This window comes from Pan paniscus, chromosome 12, assembly GCF_029289425.2.
Source record: "Pan paniscus chromosome 12, NHGRI_mPanPan1-v2.0_pri, whole genome shotgun sequence".
Taxonomy (NCBI): domain Eukaryota; kingdom Metazoa; phylum Chordata; class Mammalia; order Primates; family Hominidae; genus Pan; species Pan paniscus.
In genome coordinates this window covers 54,087,775-54,104,458 of record NC_073261.2, presented here as the reverse complement: position 1 = coordinate 54,104,458, position 16,684 = coordinate 54,087,775, and the positions used below count along the sequence as shown (strand labels likewise).

Genomic DNA, 16,684 nt, shown 5'->3' with positions numbered 1-16,684 from the left:
TGTTCCTAGTGCATATTTGATTTAGGGCCTCATATGAGACCCTAGGTACATAAAGGGTTAAAGGAGACATACAAAAGAAATGTATCGACTTTGCAAGTCAATTGTCACAATTTTGAATACTGAGGCAATTTGTATTTAATATCCACAGGGTTCAAGGATACAAGCTCACCTCTAGGGGATTAAAGCTGTGGGATGAGTGTGGAAAAAACTCACGGCTCTGGGTTTGTTCCAGGGTAAGCCTCAGGATATATTAAATTCAACTAGATTCAGGACACTACTAAGATAAAAGGCAGAATCAGAGCCATATTCAATTTGTAGGGCAAGTATACCAATAGTTGCTCCATGATACCAAAAGGATTTTCATTCCAATCACCATATCCTTCCCTTCACTATCTCTTCCTTCTTACTCTGTTTCTCTCTTCCTCTTTAGTATTTGAATCAGGGCTAACCTGGAGCTAGAACAGAGAGACTGGATATTCTCAGAAGTGAAGAGTCCTGTAGTCACAGTACTATTTTCCAGTGCTAAGATCTGTTCCCTTATTCCTCTGCTAGGCCTTCTGGAGTTACAAAATCACACTTTAGTTTCCCTTTATGTGACCCAGTCCTTAAATTAGAATTTAAATGGCTAGAGTAGAGGATCAGATGGATTTGAAAATTTGGACCTTGATGCACACAAAAATTGTATAAGGGCCCAAATATTAAAGAGTAGCTTTTTTTTGTATGTGATAAAACATGATTCTGAGCTACAGACCATATTCTTCACAAAATTTTCATAGCAAAGGAACTCCTACTAAATTTACCTTTCCCTTATGGATCAACATTATTGAAATAGCAGAAAAAGTGTAGATAATTTTTCTTTCTTTTTTATGTTTTTGAGACAAGGTCTGGCTCTGTTGCCCAGGCTGGAGTACAATGGTGTGATCTCAGCTCACTGCAACCTCTGCCTCCCAGGCTCAAGCCATGCTCCCACCTCAGCCTCCCAAGTAGCTGGGACTACAGACATGCACAACCATACCCAGCTAATAATATTTGTGGTTTTTTTTTTTTTTTTTTAAGAGACAGGGTTTTGCCATGTTGCCCAGGCTGGTCTCGAATTCGTGAGCTCAAGTGATCCACCCACCTCAGCCTCCCAATGTGCTGAGATTATAGGCTAAATTTAGATAACTTTTCTAAAGGTACTGAGCCATTTAGAAACTCATGACTGAGGAATAACAACATCTAACAATGATGGCAACAACAACAAAAATCTGCTTTACTGAAACCAAGAAATGCTTCTTAAAAATACATTTTTCATTTGTCTCATGGCAAGCACTTATTGAGTACTTAATCTATGTAGGGCCTTAGTCATTACAACTTCTGGTCTTCATTAATTTTTTTAATCATTCTAGTTCTTCCATTTTCCTCCTTTCTTTACTTTTATTTCTCTGTTTCATTATCATATTCTTTTTTCGAGAGTCCTATCATAGATCAGTGATGAAGCAGGCATCACTTATGCCTGCTTCATAAATTAATTCAGATATGTTTCAAACACATTAACTCACTACTTTTTCTGCTTCTTTTTACACACCTGTGCTCATAACCCTTTTTTTCTAGAAAATGTCAAGATAACACAGATGTTAGAATTAAGCAAAAAGAAATGACCTGTATACCAATATGGGTATAAAAGTTTAAAATGTTAACCTATAAGAATCACTGGACATTAAAATTAAACATAACTTCAGAGATCATTTAATCTAGCCATGCTTAGGAACCCTTGAGGTTTCAAAGTGTTAAAGGTGGTAATGACATCAGTTAGAATTTCCATTTTAAGTCACTAAACAAGTTTTGGGGTATCATGGAGTAATTTGTAGCAGACCAATATTCTATCAAAGACAATTAGAAAAACCAGAGACAAACATTTTAAAAAATAAAAAGGCTGCTTGGAAGCATCAGAGAGTTGCTGAGGCATCCAGGACTTGAGGATACAAGATCTGGAAGAGGAAGGGAGCTCACTGAGATGAATACAAAATTCCACATACCATATATTTTTGGTGTTGAAAGAGAGGCAAAGAAGCTAAGAGAACTGCTGGCAAACTCACAGCTGGATAAACAAAAATGAGTTTGATGATGCCAGGGGAGCAAGAGTGCAGAGAAAAGGGAGGAACAGAAAACAGCCTATTGGCATAGGCCAATGCTAAGCTATAGAGGGCAAAGGGCAGAAAGCCAAGCAGAAAATGGCAAAAAAAATAGAGTTATCTGAAGACTCCTAATGCTGACAAGATAAAAATTGGAGTCCAGGTTCCACCTAGAAGGAGCCTTGCTAAAATGCACTATGCTCCCAGTTGGGACACATAAAGGGATACCTATAATAGTTGGTATGAGCAAAATGTAGACTGAACCTTCGAAAAACTACATTGCTGCAAAACTGCATTGCTGCTGCAGAACTATAAAGTTCCTGAATGTATTGAAGTGATGATCCCCTTTACTCTGGATGCCTGCCAGAAAACAGAATGAATCTCTCTAGAAGAGAATATCCAGGGCCACTACAATTTTTCATGTCTAATGGCTGGGATTCAGTAAAAAGTTATCAGACTTATCAAGAACAGAGATATGAGAAAAGCAGACAATAGAAACAGTACTACAGGTGAGTGAAATCAGAAATAGACTTTAAAATAGAGAATAAAATACAGAATTTCACCACACAATTGAAATATTTAAAAAATAAATTCTAGCTCTGAAAAAAAGAATAGTTAAAACTAAGAATATAGCAGAGAGATTTAAGAACAGATTGGATAGAGGATGAGTAAACTGGAACACTGGTGAGTACAAAATGTCTAGACAGATGCAAAATCTAGACTGAAGCGGAAAGCAAAACAACATATGTGCATATACAGTCCCAGTGGAAGAGGGAGAATGGGGGAAAAAGACAATTTGAAGATATAATAACTGCAAATTTTCTAAACTGATGAAAGACATCAAGTCAGGTTCAAGAGGAATCTTAAACCCTACACAGGAAAAACACAAAGAAAACCATGTGCCAAGGCACATTAGAGTAAAACTGCCAAAAACTGAAGATGAAGAGAACATTCTGGGCAACATAGTGAGACCACATCTCTAAAATAATAAAAATTTTAAAGAGACAAATAAGAAAGATACATCATCTTCCAAGAAGCTGCAACAAGACTGACACCTGACTTCATTTTTTAAAATGAGAGAAACCAGAAGACAATGGAACTATATATTTGAATGCTAAAAGAAAATAATTGGCAACTTAGAATTCAATACCCAAGGAAAATGTTCTTCAATAATGAAGCCCTCCTCACCCCCTGCCAACAAAAAGACTTTTCCAGGCAAACAAAAGCTGAGATGATTCAACATCTGTAGGCCTACACTAAAATAAATATTTTTTAAAATATGAAAAGCAACAAAAGGGTAAATAGATGGATACATGTAAATAAATATTGTCCATACTAAAAATAATACTGATGATCTTTGGGATTTAAAATGTGAAGTCAAAATGCACAATAGCAGCAATAAAAATGTAGGAATGGAATAAATTGAATTAAAGTAGTCTAAAGTTGAAGATTTTCTGGGATTTGTTACAATTATATTAGACTAATAAGAATGATTGTTGTAGAGTTTAGGATAACCAGTAAAAGGATAAAAGACAGTATAATTAACAGGCTAATAGAAAATAAAAGTAGAGCAATAAAATATAATTACTGTTTTAAAAGGCAGGAAAGGAGGAAAAAGTTAAAAAAAAAGAAAGGGAGAAACAGAAGTAGAAAACAGAAAGTATAAGAGTATATTTAAATCCCAATGTATCACTAATTAATGTAAATGCAAATTAACTAAATACTCCAATTAAAAAGCAGACCTTATTAGAACAAAGAAGCAAACACTCTCCACGCTGCTCATTAGAGCATACCTTAAAAATAACAATCTTGAAAAATTGAAAATAAAATGATGGAAAAACACATATCATGCAAATGCTAGCCAAAATGAAAGCTGGCATGACTATACTAACATCAGACAAAGTAGACCCTTGGGCAAGAAGCATTAAAAAAGGAATATCACAATGTTAAAAGAGTTGATCTGCCCAGAAGATGCAACAATCCTAAATTTATATGCACCTAGTAACATAGCATTAATATATGTTAAGAAAAAATGGCAGGACTAACAGGAGAAATAAATCCATAGTCATAATTTGAGAGTTGCACACCTCTTGATAACTGACAAAACAATTAGAACAAAACTAAAAAATCATTAGAGATATAGAATACTTGCCTATCATGATTAACAAACTTGATTTAATTGATGTCTATAGAACACTACACCCAATAACTGCAGAAAACATCTTTTAAAGGACACATAAGACATTTACCAAAATATACCATATGCTAAGCCAAAAGGTTGAACAATCTTCAAACGACTAGGAATAATTCCACTATGTTTTCTAACCACTGTAAAATCAAGCTAGAAATCAATACAAAAAGACAGCTGCAGGGACTTCAGTTTTCAGATCTGTATGAGAGGAGCTTGGAAGTCACTACTCCATTCTAACAAGTAAAAGCTGAACAAACTGAAAAATCAACAATTCCTAGATTTGTAAAAGAAGTAAGAGCACAGGGTAAACTGCTGCCTCTCAAATTGGAAGGACAGATAGATAAAGAGAGTCACAACATACTGGAAGCAGAAACCTCTATGGGAACCAGTGCTGCAGTAGGAAAACATGAACTGTAGTTGAGGAATTGCTGAAGGCTAGGATTGGACAAGTCTAGAGTTAAAAGTTCCAGGAGAACCCAGCCATGGAGGAGTGGGGGGAGGGGCATGATTTTGTGAGTTTTAACTCTAGGAGGTTGGCCAGATTCTCACAGTAAATATCAGAAAAAAAATTCTTCTGAGTCTCAGCAGGGGGACGGGTAAAGGAACCATTCCTCTGTATTTCTTAACAAGGTCTGCCCCAGGAGAAACTAGTCAACCAAACCCTAAACTAATCCCTAACTTACTGTGATTTTATCAAAGCCTAACTGACATGGGGGAGGGGAAATAACCCAATTATAGCCAGCTATAGTACTCCATGTGGAAGAAATATTGTGAACAACTTTTTGCCCACAAATTTGATAACCTAGATTAAATGGATCAATTGCGTGAAAAACACAGTCTGACAAAACTCACACAAGAAGAAGTGGTCAATCTGAAAAAGCATATAAATATTATAGAAATTGAACCAATAATTATAACCTCCTAAAACAGAAAGCCCCAAGTACAGATGGGTTCATTGGTGAATTCTACCAAATATTTAAGGACAAAATTATAGGAATTATTTACAAAATCTTTCAAAACACAGAAGTAGAAGGATAATTCCTAATTTGTTTTACGAGGCCAGCATTACCCTAATATCAAGTCTTGCCAAAGATATTACAAGAAAACTACATATCAATATCACTCATAAACACAGATGCAAACATCCTCAACAAAATATCAGCAAATCAAATCCAACAATGTATAAAAGAATCGTATACCATAACTAAGTGGGATTTATCCCAGGTATGCAAGGTTGGACTAACATTTGAAAATAAATCATTGTAATCCATTATATCAATGGGCTAAGAAAGAAAAATTACACAAACATATCAACAGATACAGAAAAAAATATTTGACGAAATCCAACATTATTCACGATAAAAACACCCTCAACACAGTAGGAAAAGTTTATCAATTTGATAAAGAACATCTACAAAAAACCTACAGCTAACATCATACTAAATGGTGAGAAACTATAAGCTTTCCTACTAAGATCAAGATCAAGAACAAACTTTCCTACTAAGATCAAAACCACTCCTTTTCAACATATAATTGGAAGTCCTAGCTAATGCAATAAGACAAAAAAGGAAATAAAAGGCATACTAATTGAAAGAGAAGAAAGAAAACTGTCTTTTTTTCTTTTGTAGAAGACATGATTTTCTATAGAAAATCCAAAAGTACTGACAAAAAAATTCCTGGGACTAATAAGTGATTACAGCAAGGTTGCAGGATACAAGGTTAATATACAAAAATTATTCACTTTCCTATATACCACCAATGAACAAGTAGAATTTGCAATTAAAAGCAAAATGTCATTTATATAAGCACCCCCAGAATGAAATGCTTAGGTATAAATCTAACAAAATATGTCAGCAAGATCTACATGAGAAAAACTATGAAACTCTGATAAAATATCAAAGAATAACAAATAAATGAGTTATTTCATATTCACGGATAGGAAGACAATATTGTCAAGATATCAGTTCTTTCCAACTTGATCTATAGATTCAATGCAATCCCAATATAAACCCCAGTAAATTTTTCTATGGATGTTGATAAACTGATTCTAAAGTTTATATGAAGAGGCAATATATCCAGAATAGCCAACACAATATCAAAGAAGAACTAAGTCAGACTTTGTTCACTCTCAGACTTCAAGACTTACTATAAAGCTATAGTAATCAAGGCAGTGTGGTATTGGTGAATGACTAGGCAAATAGATCAAAGCAACAAAACAGAAAGCACAGAAACAGACCCACATAAATATAGTCAGAAAAATATATATAAAAAAGATAGACCTCTGACGAGCAAAGGCAAAACAATGGAACAAAGATGTTCTTTTCGACAAATGTGCTGGAAAAACTGTACAATCACATGAATGAAAGAAAAGAATCTAGACACAAACTTACAGCTTTCAAAAAAATAAACTACAAATGGATCACAGAAATAAATGTAAAATACAAAACTATAAAGCTCATAGAAGATAACATAAGAGAAAATCTAGATAACCTTGGAATTAGCAATGACTTCTTTTTATATATGACTCCAAAGGCACAATCCATGAAATACAATATTTATAAGCTGGACTTCATTAAAATTAAAAATTTCTGCTCTGCAAAAGACACTCAAAAGAATACAAAGATAAGCCACAGACTGGGAGAAAATATTTGCAAAAGACACATCTGATAAGGGACTATTATCCAAAACATACAAAGAATTCTTAAAGTGCACAATAAAAAAACAAACAATCCAATTAAAAAATGGAGCAAAGATCTTAACAGATACCTCACCGAAGAAGATATCATGGCATAAAATAAGCATATTAAAAAGACGATCCACATCATATGTCCTCAGGGAAATGCAAATTAAAACAATAATGAGATACCACTATACACCTATTAGAATGGCCAAAATCCAGGACACTGCTAAACACCAAATGCTGATGAGAATGTAGAACAACAGGAGCTCTCACCTATTGTTGGTGAAAATGCAAAATGGTATAGTCACTTTGGAAGACAAATAGTTTGGTGGTTTCTTACAAAAGTAAACATACTCTCACCATATGATCCAGCAATTATACTCCCTGATAATTTCCCAAAGGAATTGAAAACTTATATTCACACAAAAATCTGCACATGAATGTTTATAGCAACTACAGTCATAATTGCTGAAACTTGGAAGCAATCAAGATATCCTTCAGTAGGTGAATGGATAAATGAATGTGGTAAATCCAGACAATGAAATATTTTTCAGCACATTAAGAAGAAATGAGCCATTAAGCCATGAAAAATTATGGAGGAAACTTAAATGCATATTACTAAGTTAAAGAAGCCAGTCTAATAAAGGTTACATACTACATGATTCCAACTACATGACATCCCAGAAAAGGCACAATGAGGGGGACAAGAAAAAGATCAGTGGCTGCCAGGGGTTGGGGCAAGAAGGGAATGAAGAGGTGGAGTACAGAGGATTTTAGGGCATCAAAAATACTACGTATGATACTATAATGATGGATACTTGTCATTAGATATTTGTTCAAATCCATAGAATATACAACATCAAGAGTGAGCCCTCATGCAAATTACCAATTTTGGGTGATAATGATATGTCAGTGTAGGTTTATCACATGTAACATACCACTCTGGGGGGAATATGAATAATGAGGGAGGCTATGCATGTAGAGGGGGCAAGAAGTACCTAGGATATCTCTGTATATTCCTCTTAATTTTGTGGTAAAATTAAAATTGCTGTAAAAATACGAAGTCCTTTTTTAAAAAAAGATACCTAGCAAATCCAAAAATGGAAAAGAGTACCCTACTAAATTACTCATGTTTCAAGAAGAAATTAAAACGGAAATTAGAAAATATTTTGAGTTGAATGCTAAAAAGAAAAACATATCAAGATCTGTGGGGTAAAGCTAAAAATGTGTCTCAGGAAAATGTACTGCTTTAAATGCACACATTAAAAAATAAAGACTGAAGAAGAATTATGGATCTAGGTATGCATCTCAAGAAGTTAAAGGATAGCAAACTACTATTGCTGCTGCTGTTACTGCTAATAGAAAAAAAATCAGAGAAATAGAATATAAATGTAGGCCGGGCGCAGTGGTCAAGCCTGTAATCCCAGCACTTTGGGAGGCCGAGGTGGGCAGATCACGAGGTCAGGAGATCGAGACCATCCTGGCTAACACGGTGAAACCCCGTCTCTACTAAAAATACAAATAAAATTAGCTGGGCGTGGTGTCAGGCGCCTGTAGTCCCAGCTACTCGGGAGGCTGAGGCAGGAGAATGGCGTGAACCCGGGAGGTGGAGTTTGCAGTGAGCAGTGATCGCGCCACTGCACTCCAGCCTGGCCGACAGAGTGAGACTTCATCTCAAAAAAAATAAATAAATAAAAATAAAAATAAAAAAATAAAGAATATAAATGCAAAGTGGAATCAACAAAGGCAAAGAAATGCTTCTTTGAAAAGACTTGTAAAAATGATAAACCTCCGTCAATAATGTGAAGAAAAAAGAAAGAAGGCACAAATAACCAATAGTAGGAATGAAAAAGGGCATATAACTGCAGATCCTACAGATATTAAAAATATAATGAGAGAATATTATGAATGACTTTATGCCAACAGATTTGGAAATTTAGATGAAACAGGCAAATTCCTAGAAAACACAATTTACCAAAACTGATATAAGAATAAACAGAAGATCTGACTATTCACTTATGTATTAAAGAAATTAAGTCCACAATTAATAAACTTCCCGTAAAGAAATTTCCTGGTCCATATAATTTCACTGATGAATCTTTATAACACTGAAGAAAGAAGTAAGGCCAATCTTACGTAAATTCTTCCTCAGAAATAAAATTAAGGAATACTTCCAATTTATTTTTATTAGACTTGTATAACTTTGATTCTAAAACCTGAAAAGGCTATTTTATGCAAGGAAATCCAATAGAAAATTTGGCAAGGGACATGAAATGGTACTTCAAAAATAAGGTATCAAAATGGCCAATTAACATATGAAAGGTTGCTCAACATCATTAGTATTAGGGAAATAGAAAATAAACTTACAATGAGATACCATACACATTCACTAAGATGGCTAAAAATAAAATACCAATATAATACCATGTGTTTTGGGGATGTGGAAGAACTTGAGTTATCTTTGCTCTTGGTATAAACTGATTACAATCACTTTGAAAAACTATTATTAGCTACATACATAGATTCCATGACATACATAGACTCTATGACCTGCAACTGCAATCCTAGGTACATATCCAACAGAAATGAGTACACTAAAAGATATATACAAGACTGTTCACAGCAGCACTATTTGTGAAAATAAAAAAAAGATAAAACAACAAAAAAACTCAATCTGTAAACAACCCAAATGTCCATCAACAATCAAATAGAGATCAATATAACAAAGTATGTCATAGTCATATAATACAATACTTTACAGCAATGAGAAAGAATAAACTGCTTCATACAACAGTTTGGATGACTCTCATCAATATAATGTTTAATGAAAGAAGCTAGACATAAAAGAGTAGATACTATATAATCCCACTAGATACTATATAATCCCACTCATATAAAGTACAAAACTGGCCAACTAATCAATCTGATAGAAATATATATATATATATATGTATATATATAAACTCTTTCCATGCCACCAAAATGGTACACATGAATGTCCTGGATGATGCTCCTAACAGCATCAACAATGCTGAAGAGAGGCAAATGCCACATTCTTATTAGGCTGTGCTCCAAAGTCATCGTCCAGTTTCTAACTGTGTTGCTGAAGCATGGTTACATTGGTGAATTTAAAATCATTGAAAATCACAGAGCTGGGAAAATTATTGTGAACCTCACAAGCAGGCTAAACAAGTGTGGAGTTATCAGCCCCAGATTTGCTGTGCAACTCAAAGATCTAGAAAAATGGCAGAATAATAATCCCGTCAGTTTAGTTTCATTGTATTGACAACCTCAGCTGGTATCACGGACCAAGAAGAAGCAAGATGAAAACACACAGGAGGGGAAATCCTGGGATTCTTTTTCTAGAGATGTAATACATATTTACAAATAAAATGGCTCATGGGCCAAAAAAAAAAGAAATATACATATTAATTACTTCTGGGTGTGAGGCATTGGAACTGGAAGCAGGAACAAGGGGCCTTTGAGGGATGTCGGTAATATTCTGTATTTTGATCAGAGTTTCATGAGTATATTCACTTTGTGAAAATGCATGAAGCCATATAATTATGATTTATAGATCTTTCTGTTCTATAATAAAATGTTTACTTGAAAATGTCAATAAATAGAATACTTTCCCTCTTTAAATATGTACTGCTTGAGATCCTCTAAGTGAATACAGATTAAGTCATGAGTAGCAGCCAGTGGATCAGAAAGCTGTACTCATGATCCAGTCACTGGGTTGGTATTCCACTCAGCTGAAAACAGCTGGGTGCTGTGAGTGTGTGTCTGTGTGTGTATGTGTGTGTGTATTTTTTAACTATTATAAAATTTGAAAATGTTCTCATTTTTACTCATTGTGATGGTTAATTTTATGTATCAACTTTACTGAGCCACAGAATGCCCAGCTATTTTGTCAAGCATTATTCTGGGTGTCTCTGTGAGGGTATTTCTAGATGAGATTCACACCTGAATTGGTAGACTGAGTAAAGAAGATTGCCAGCCAGGTACGGTGGCTCATGCCTGTAGTACCTGTAGTCCCTGAGGCTGAGGTGGGAGGGCCCAGAAGATCGAGGCTGCAGTGGACTATGATCACACCATTGCACTTCAGCCTGGGTGACAAAGTGAGACCTCATCTCTAAAGAAAAGGTAGATTGTTCTCTCTAATGTGGATGGGCCTCACCTAATCAGTTGAAGGCCTGAAAAAACCACAAAGGTTGACTTTTCTGTGAGAAATTCCTCCTGCTTGACTACCTCTGAGCTGAGGCATCAGTTTTTATTTGCCTTTGGACTCGAACCAAACCATTCACTTTTCCTGGGTCTCAAGCCTGCTGGCATTTGGACTAGAACTACACCATTGGCTCTCCTGGTTCTCAGGTCTTTGAACTTGAACTGTAATTATATCAGTGGCTCTGCTGGGTCTCCAGCCTGCCAACTGCATATCTTGGAACATGTCAGCCTCTATTATCATGTGAGCCAATTCCTTACTAATCTGTATGTGTGTGTATACAAATTTATATAGATATATATTACACATCTTTTATAGACTCTTGTTTCGGTTCCTCCAGAGAACCATGACTAATACACTCACATATTACCTACATTTTGTCCATAATAGATGATGTTAAAGGCAGAAAACATAAAGAAAAGTAAAACATAAAAGTAAATGGAGACCATAAGAATAATTACAATTTTTCAAACAAGTCTCAAAGATGACCTTCAACAAAATTTGTAATTACACTTACTGATCAGAATCCTTATAATATACATAAAAATATACTTAGTCTTTTAAAAATTGATACTTAACATAAAATGTTTGTATTCATATGACTTTTTATTTACTGGGATTTAACATTATTCATATTGAGACTATTATTTTTAGAGAAATACTTGTACTTACTAGCATGAAATACTTTAATTTTATTTAGAAACCAAACTTGAAAACTATAAAAAAAGTTTTTAATATTCACAATTAAAAACTTCAGACAACAGGTTATATAAGTTGATTGATTTGGATCTGTATTTGGATGTATATTTGATTTCCAAACAATTCAATAAAACATTACAGTTAGAATATCCAAAAATTATGTTTTCTCTTATATAATTAGCTTAAAAATCTATTTTATATGGGAAAAGATGAAACGTATTTAATTGAAATGTAAGAATATTATATTGAAATCAAATATGTAATCTTTAATAATATGCAAAATCTGAATTTTTCTTTAGTTTGCTTCTTTATCATATATCATTAAAGAATGACATTATCTTTTAAGTTCCAGAGAGGGCTGATAATGAGATTACAATTACTGTAAATTCCATAGCTCATAAATGTTTGAAAATGTTAATTTAGTATAATTTCTATCCCCAGCTTTTATAGACAAAGAAACTGAGGCTAGAGCAGTTAGACAATTTGACCAAGGATATATTTTTAGTTTGTGGCAGAGTCAGGGTAAACGTGCAAGTTTCTTGATTGTTGATCCAGTGTTCTCTGCAGCAGCACAAGATATCTGTCTCTTCTGCATGATGAGTCATTTTCTTAGCTCCACAACTGATTTTTCACATGCACAAAAGAACCTGGTCAACTATAGCTATTAAAAGGCTGCCATGTCTGACTGAGAAATTCACAAATATAAGGGATCTTTACATTCTCCTCCACCTTCAATAAATTTGGCTTTCATCAGTTAATGTCTGAAAACATCTTTGGATAACTTTCAGTAGAAAAACAATACATCAGGAATCTCAGTGGCTGAGAAGGGAGAGCTTTTCCAGCTTTCATAAACAAAACTTCAGTGACAGCCTCTTTTAGGTTTTGGATGTAATTTTCCTAACTGATGTTTTCACTGTGGTGTGCCTTGGTTGTTTTCCACTCATTAGCTAATTTTGAGGGAAACCATATTTATGTTGATGCCACATCAGTGTGAAAAACTGATCAAATAAAGTAGAAGTCTGCAGTCTCTCACTGAGAAAAGCTGGAATCAAGTCACAATTCACATGTGAATGAGGTAAAGACAAGGTACATCTACAAGAATACTATTGTCCTGCTTCTGGTTTAAATGATTAGTAGCTAATGACACAGGCTCAAGAACTTCCCACTGAAATATTCATAAAAATTTAAAGAAAAAGTTAAAACGCTTAACAGTGCAAAACTCTAAAATGGATGGTTAATCTATTGCCAGGATTGAAAAGGATTTTCACACTAACAAGAATGGAACAGATTTGAGAATCACAATCAAAGGTTAATACAGAACAGACTCACCAGTTTTCTCCATTCTTACCCCTGACTCAGTAACCAGGCTCTGTAATAGTGTTTTCTAACCTTGAGCAATTTTCTGAAAACACAGATTCCTTGGCTTAATTTCTAGAGATCCTGATTCCATAGGTATCTGATGGTGGTGATAGTGGTGGCAGGAGGATTCAGAAGTAAGTGTGTGTGTGTGTGTGTGTGTGTGTGTGTACCTTATAAATCCCATTAAGTGAATCTGAAGATCTACCAGGTTTGATAACTACTGGTCTATATCAATCCATAAAATTGAGTAGCTGTCCCTCTGTTGCATAGTTCCTGGTTTTTTAAAATATAATTTTCTGTTCTGAAATAGGCTCACAAGTAGTTGCAGAAGTAGCACAGAGTGTCTGTATATCCTTCAGGGAGGTTCCCCTGATGATAATACCTCATATAATCACAGGACATTGCCAAAAACCAGTTAACTGATGGTTGGTACAGTGCTAGGAATTCAGATACAGACCCTGTTTGATTTCACCAGTTTTTACATGCACGCTTTGTGTGTGTGTGTGTGTTGAATATGATTCTATAAAAGTTTATCACATGTGTTGATCCATGTAACCATCACAACGATCAGAATATGCAGAACTGTTGCATCACCATAAAGAAACTCCTTTGTTTTACTTACTACTAGTCACAACTTCTTCCTTCTGCAACCCTAACCTCTGGCAACCACTGATGTGTTCTCCATCATTACAGTTTTGTCACTTACAGAATGTTATATAAATGGAATCATATAATATAAAACCCTTTGAAATTCACTTTTGTTTCCCACTCAGCACAATGCTCTTGAGAGCCATCCAAGTTTTTACCAATAGCTTAATATTTTTTATTGCTGAGTAGTATTCTATTGTATAGATGGGCCACAGTTTGTTTATCCTTTCATGCACTGAAGTACGTTTGGATTGTTTCCAGTATTTGGCCATTATGAATAAAGCTGCTTTGAACATTCATGGACAAGTTTTAGTGCAAACATGTTTTCATTTCTCTAGGAAAAAATGCCAGAAGTGGAATTGCTGATTTGCATGGTTTGTAAACATATTTAATTTTATAAGAAACTGCCAATCTATTTTCCAGAGTGATAGTACCATTTTATGTCCCCACCAGCACTGTATAAATGAGAGACTTGTTTGCTCTGCATCCTCACCAGCAGTTGGCTTATTAATTGCTGTTCATTGAGGCACACAGAGCTGGATATCCTAAATGAGTCCTAGGGACTCATTTCAGTCCCTACCTAGTGCTTATGTTTTTATAATATAGTAGAATAATATACTACAGAATATAGTAGAAGAATGGAGACACAATATGGGCACAGATTGGAGGACCCAAGGAAGAAGATATGTTGGGGGTAACAGCTTTTCCATTTATCCTACTGGTTAATATCAGAGAAAGGGACAATGAGGGTAGGCTTATGATAAACAGTAAACCATTAGTGTTTTATTAGATGAATAATTGTTAAAAATGAGATAATTCCTAAGTAGATAGGAATTGCATATATCAATGTGCCCTTCAGCTATGGATCTGAGATGGGCCATCCACACTCAAAAATAGGGCTAATAGGTATCTGGTTTTTAAAAGTGAAAGTCTGGTTTTGGAGCTTTTGGCTTAGAAATAAACACATGCTATGGTGTGACTTATGGGCCAACATTAGAGGCTTGTAATAAGTAATACAGTCCTAACTCCTTACTTGGATATAAGAGCATTAATTTTCTTTTCTGATATTTCTGGGGACACTGTATGGCAAACAAACCCAAGTAGACAAGACCGTAGTGAATCATACATCTGTTGAAATACACAATGTATTTGAATATTTCCTTTTATGATGAGTAATCAGGAAAAAAAAGCTACGGAAAAAGGCTCTAGGATTACAGTAAGAGACCATCAAGTTCCAGAGGAAAAGAATATTTCTGGAAAGACTTAAGACAGAAACCAGAGGAAATTAAAAAGTAAAAACTGCATTGCATTTTCAATAGGATGTAAGGAAGAAGTCCACAATAAAAGTAATCATGATAAGGGAGACAGTGGAACCAGTGAAAAAAAAAACAATAGTAGAATTTCAATAAACATTAAAGTTAGTAATAATCACAACTTCAGTAACTTGAACAACAGATATAAAGTACAAGTCTAAATGGCTTTCATAAGAATTCGGAGATAAAAAAATACAAAGATAAACAGAAAGAAAAGATGGTTTGTATGGGGAGGCCTAAAAATTTAATGAACAATTATGTATTGTTTACCCTCCAAAGTTAATATTTATTATAATCATTCTACTCTCCTGTCCTCAAATTGATTTTTTACAACAGAAGCAGACCACCAAGAATCTAATACAATTGATAAGCTCTATAATTTTGACCAATGAAGCTCTAATTTCAAGGCATTCAGAATCAGGAAATGCCCAGCTAATTTTTGTTTTCCTTTTTGTAGAGACGGGGTCTCATTATGGGTTGCCCAGGCTGCGTTTTATTTTTCTTTTAACATTTCAGAGTCACTTTTTGATATTAAAGTCTTTGCTTTTTTATTTTAAGCCAGTCTCAGCCTTTTAGTAGGGACACAATCTATTTACATTTATTATCATAATGAGGATTCTTGGTCTTGTTTTCTATGGTTTTACGCTTTGTTGTTTCCTTTGCTTTGTTTCATTTGCTACACAGATATTTTCTTTGATTTTGTCTTTGCTAATAATGTAGAATATATATAAATAATCTCAATTCAATTTTTTAAATATGAGCAATTAGTTTCAAGAATAAAAGACAATCTATTCCACACTTCTTCTCATTTCCCAATCTGATTGAGATAATTAGGGATTTCAGACTTTGTTCCTTATTTTTAAGTATTTAAAAATATTTACATAAAGTATCTTAAATGTTTTTAAACATTAAAACTATGTCTCTCAAAAATTACTCTGGCTGGGTGGGGTGGCTCACGCCTGTAATCCCAGCACTTTGGGAGGCTGAGGCCAGTGGATCACGTGGTCAGGAAATCGAGACCGTCCTGGCCAACATGGTGAATCCTCGTCTCTACTAAAAATATAAAAATTAGCCGGGCATAGTGGCGTGCACCTGTATTCCCAGCTACTCAGGAGGCTGAGGCAGGAGAGTCGCTTGAACCCGGGAGGTGGAGGTTTCAGTGAGCCGAGATCGCACCACTACACTCCAGCCTGGCAATAGAGCAAGACTCCATCTCAAAAAAAAAAAATACTCAGACCTCAAGATGTTTTAAAAAATTTTAATGATATCTACCAGTACTTCTATACAACTACATCCTTTTCTTTTAAACTATATACATATATTTCTAATGCCTAAAAACATGAACAAGTTGATTATGGAGACTTTTCTCCTTTAAAAGTTTTATAAGAGTTTTCACTTTCTTGCATGTAATGCTGTAGAGCAGGGAGTGGTAAACTTTTCCTGTAAAGGGCCAGA

At 34.7% G+C, this 16,684-nt stretch overlaps 1 protein-coding gene and 1 pseudogene across 2 annotated transcripts in view; one reads left to right on the top strand and one right to left on the bottom strand.

The window, feature by feature from the left end:
• The window catches only part of EXOC6B (exocyst complex component 6B), a 652,998-nt gene that overhangs the window by 103,599 nt on the left and 532,715 nt on the right, over positions 1-16,684 (bottom strand). The gene's annotated exons all lie outside the window — the stretch shown is intronic.
• Positions 9,968-10,351, top strand: LOC129397152 (small ribosomal subunit protein uS8-like; annotated as a pseudogene).